Raw genomic sequence first — 5,271 nt, forward strand, 5'->3', positions numbered from 1 at the left:
CCACCCATGTATAATGAAACCTACGCCTGTTATGGGAGCAAAAATGGAGCTAGAATCCCATAGAACTAACCATACACATGTTTCCTACAAGACACTTTCTTGCGTGTGTGTGGGCGGAGTCAGCTCGGATTCCAACTCCCCCTTGTTTCTTTTAAAAAGAATGTTAATGGAAAACAGACTTCTCTCTTTTTATCTCGTTGTTTATTTCAGTCAGTTTTTTTCTCCTCTACTCCCACATATGTCCACAAGGATTTCCCATACTCTCTCTCTCTCTCTCTATTCTAGTCTCTATTCTATGAATATTATGAGAGTAGTATTTGTCTTTGTCTCAGACAGACATTGGCATTCAGTTGCCAAACAAGAGAGGACTAGAAGAGACAAGTTTCATGTTGTTTAACTGCATGCTCTTATGGTTCTTCCCTTTGGCACTTATTTGGTTTTCCACAATGTATGCTTCATGTTTTGCCTGCTCGCAATGTTTTGGGCTATCTCGTTGTTATGATCAGTGACCTATGCTCTTTTGTAAAGCTCTCTCTTGGAAATCGCTTTGGATAAAAGCGTCTGCTAAATGCTTAAATGTAAATGTAGAAAGCCTGGCTTGGGTCTGGATCCATGTCAACACAGAGACGGTGAATGAGTCTGTTTGTCTCACTTTCTCCCTCTCTCTCATTCTCTCTCTTTTTCTCTCTCTTTCTCTGTCTCTCTCTCTCTTACTCTCTCTCACTCTTACCATCTATTTCACTCACAGTTTGCATGCACACTGTAAACATCCACACACTTGGTAACCTCAGTGGCTTGTCACAGCGTGCCTTATCTTTCACATTCCTAGTTCACAGTTTAAAGTATGCTTTGAGTAGCAACATGGATGTCGGATGGATGTTGGATGTTAGTTGTAATGCAGCAATCAGACACATTTGAATAGTTTTCAAGCTCTTTACTGTAAGTACCGGCTTGTTTCAGGGCTTTTTAGAAAAAGTTCCATAATGGGGCTTCACAGAGAAAGTTTGATTCCAGAAAACAATCTCGCAAGTGTTTGCACCATTGCCTCTTTTACTTTAAGGTAAACAGGAAATGTGTCAACTTCAGTCAGTGACCCAACATGCCGGAGTCTCCCCAGTTGTGAAATGGGAAAGCTGTTGTCCACAGTGGCAAGTTGATAACTGTGAATGGCTTCCTCTGTTCTCAATGAGTTCCTTCATGCTGCACTGGATGAGTTTACATCCAGCCCTGTATACCAGGAACTCCTGCTTCCCAAACCCGACCGTGACTAGTACATTTGGCTGCTGGAACACTGTGCTTTCATACACTGTGTTGAACACCAAAGATTGAGGCTATTGTTTCTGCACTGTCCCTGTAAAGTAAATAGAGTTAATGTGCTACATAGCCTCCCAGTCCCAGGTTCAGGTTACTTTATTTGAACCTCTGGGTAGATTTCATTTACACTAAGATAACAAGGCATCCATCTCGGCACACATTTTAGACACAGTCGACAACACGTGATAAAAGTACTCAAATCAGATCATTATTAAATCACTAAAACAAAGAACAAGTACAAAGATAGATGCAGGCAGCAATGAAGGGGCCAAGCAACATTCAATATGGAAATTCAGTAGCTAAAGAAGCAAAGCAAAACTTTTAATAAAATATTCGCATTTTTAAAATTGCATTATACTTTTTGGCAACTGAAGGACTGAAATTCTTTGTGTCTATTCCAATATGTAATGATGGTATTCAATGACACAAATCTGTGTTCTAGAAAGAGTGGTCTGGAGTCGCAGAGGTCCGATAATATCAGCTGTAATGCAGCAGTTAGAAATCAACACGTCCAGAGCTCTTGGGTTGTCTACGTTTCCCTACCCGCAACAGAGTTTGGGTTGGTTCACGAAGTCCAACTGGCTATCTTTCCCTCCCCAGCATATATTATAAAGTGCAATTTAAACACAAAGATGAAAAGAGGGTTGAGCTTGTTCTCTCGTGCATCAGGGAGTTGGTCTTGCCTATACGCGTCCCACCTGCTCTGGTGCCATCTCCACCCGGTTTCAAGGTTGTTTCTGAAAATGAAGAGATAGAGACACAAAGAACCGCCTGCTTCCCACACCCTGTGTGAGACACCATGTTTAAGCCTGAGCACACTTCTCAGATCATAAGACAGAACTTTATTAAGCACAATATATTCTTTACAACACGGTGGCGCTATCCCGAAACTTTTGATTACCTTCATGGCATTGTGCAAAAGACCTATACCGAGTTTTGTAATGATAAGCCAATGAGTTCAGTAAATATGTCATTTTAAGACAAAATTCGAAATGGCCGACGTCCAAAATGGCCAAAGTGGAAAAGTATAATATTTTACGACTTGGTATGCTACAAAGAATCAGAGGAGTCCAATCTTGTGATTTTTGGTCAAACTGTTCAGAATTTATGATGCAAGAAATCCGATGTGCTGGCTAGATGTAGCAGCGTTATATCTACAAAGCACAATAAATTAGACTCTTCTTGAGTACTACGTAATACCATAAAGCCGTTTCTCCTGTGGCAAGCGTTGTCAGATTTGACCCAAGTATAAACAGCTGTAATTCAGTCATATTTTGACATATCAAGGTGATTGTGGTAGGAAGATGATTAGATTACATGCTTGTGATGACATTTCCAAAGTTTCGTCTCCATACGGTAAACCGTTGCAGAGTTAAGGCCTCACGTCCGCTTTGAATCAGAATCAGAATTCGGTTTATTCGCCATGTACTATGTTATACAAACACGGAATTTACTGTGGCAGGGAGGTGCAAAACACTAAACATACGAATCTTAAATTAAGTAGGCTAAAAGTACAAACGTTTAACTATTTCTAAGAACTAAACAATCTAAGAATACAACAATTTAAATATAAAATAAAATAAATATAAAAATAAGAATAAGATGAGCAGCGTGAGTGGTCAACATATCGGATACTGAGATAACGTGGCTTATGCATACTGTAATTTCCATTAAATGGACTTATAATAGTTAAATAAGTGAATGAATGTCAATGGGAGTCCTTGGCCTTGTTGAAGAGGCCAAGGAGAGGCCAAGAGGCCTAGGACTGCTGATTATTGACACTAAATTTCATGTCGACCACTGAAGCACTATCGCGCCACCCAGGGGTCAAAGTTGGAGGTGTGTTTACGCCCATAACTTTTGAACCGTAGGACCGTTTTTCTTACAGTTTTTCACAATTGCTAAAACACATTTCTTGAAACAGTCACCCATTTCCTCAAAACTGTAAACACAAAACCACATCTTCAAGCACTATTTACAAAACCTCTGAATCCTCTTGCAAAATGAAGCTTTCGCCTCTCAAAACAAATTTCGTATTTATCCGTCATTGTCTTTGATGAACAAAAACATGTTCTATCATAGTAGCTCAAAATTGATCAGAAATTACTTCTCTGCTTTTCTCTTTGCAATTGTTTTGTTATTTATCCTCCTTGTACCCCTATACAGTACTGCATCTCACTACTCACAACTCACTCTTGTTCTTTGTTGATATGAACCTGCAACCTGTCAAAATCTATTGAGCAGTCAGTACTGTTACTGTAACAAATGGAAAGCACAATGTTCAGGGCCATACAATTTGTTCATTGTACAGTATACAGCCTACAATGCACTGTACTACAGTATACAATACTACAGTAAAAGGGACAAAAATCAAAGGAGTAAACACGTGATCAATGTGCTTCTTCTTGTCTTTGGGCTGGGTTAGACCAGAGGACTTTGTCCACAAGCAATATTTTCCCACCTTCAACAACCTGTTTGCTCTCTGAACTGGCTTATATTGGTTGTGTCACATCATTTGAAACAAGTGAAATACATTTTGAGTGGTTGTGTTTAGTCAATGACATGTTTTCTATATTTGTATTTGATTGTTGCCATTTGTGTTTACCAGTATGGATGACATGTGCATTAGAGTGCAGAATGTGTTTTAAAAATGAGAATGTGTTTAGAGTTTTGCTGAACAGTCTAAGTGAGATCTGCAAATTGTGTTTTACCAAGTGAAATGGTTAAGGTATTGACAACAGCCAGGCACAATTAGCTACATGAGTTCAGGCAACTATAAGAACTTTGTTCAGCCAATGGGTTTTAGTGTTTTAGCAATTGAGAACAACTGTAAGTGAAGTATCATTGGATTCCTTAGATGTAGACGATTCGACTGGACCCTATGACGTCATTGTCATTATGAAGGTATTTCCGTCATTTTGTATTTTCTGAAAAACCTACTTTTTCAAACTCCTCCTAGGCCGTTGCTCGGATTTTCATGAAAATAGTATTAGACCAGCTTCAGATTATGCCAACAAAAAATCTTTAGAATTTCATTGATAAGTCAAACTGTTCACGAATAACACGCAAACGATTTTGACAAAGGGCACGCCCGATAGCACTATTCCCATGTAGCTCTAAGTTCTGTAGTGAGGCTACTTATCCTCTAGACCTCATAGCCCCCTACCCCCACAACATTCCATTCCTTTGTCATAGGGCCATGACGCATAAAACCTTGACACTCCCAGTTTTAAAAGCACTTTTACTGGTTGCTGAAACACAGTAGCCTACATTTATATTTTGTTCATTTTATACACACTTTTCATCAAACCATAGTACAAATAGTGCACGTTGAAAGTATAGCAGTAGATCATGGATCAGAAGTGCATAGTTCTACAGTGCTTCGGAGATCACAATCAATGAACACTGTGTTAACTAACCACATAGAAAACAGTCTCTTCTCAGCAACCATGCATGTTGAGCAAAAACAGAATATCACAGTGCAACATCTCAATTGAAAATTGAGTACAGTGCAACAATGCAATGGCATCTCAATTACAGCAGCAAGCCGATTACTGTACGGTGAACAAAACGAATTGCCCCACAGGGAAACAACCACTTCTCAATTCCTCAACTACAGTGTCACAATAGTGCCTTTATTACAGCAGTGCCCAGTACACAACATTAAGAGCAACATATATTACAAAGTATCAAGTGCAACATCGGTTACTCATGGGGATAGATTCCTGCAGCTGTAACTTGCAGAGTAACTTCTGCCTTCTTCTTCTCCTCTCCCCTTCACCACACCCTTTTTCCTCCATCTTCTCCAGTCAAAACCAGACCGGAAATCCACTACGTCACAGGCCCAAGCAGTGTGGGCTGCATCCCTGATTGGTCAGCCTCAACCACCCCCTTCCTGGCCACTCCTCTCACTCAGACTCTTCCCAGGCCATATAAAAACCCTTCTGCTCCCCAGCC

This window comes from Osmerus eperlanus, chromosome 11 (assembly GCF_963692335.1).
Source record: "Osmerus eperlanus chromosome 11, fOsmEpe2.1, whole genome shotgun sequence".
NCBI lineage: Eukaryota > Metazoa > Chordata > Actinopteri > Osmeriformes > Osmeridae > Osmerus > Osmerus eperlanus.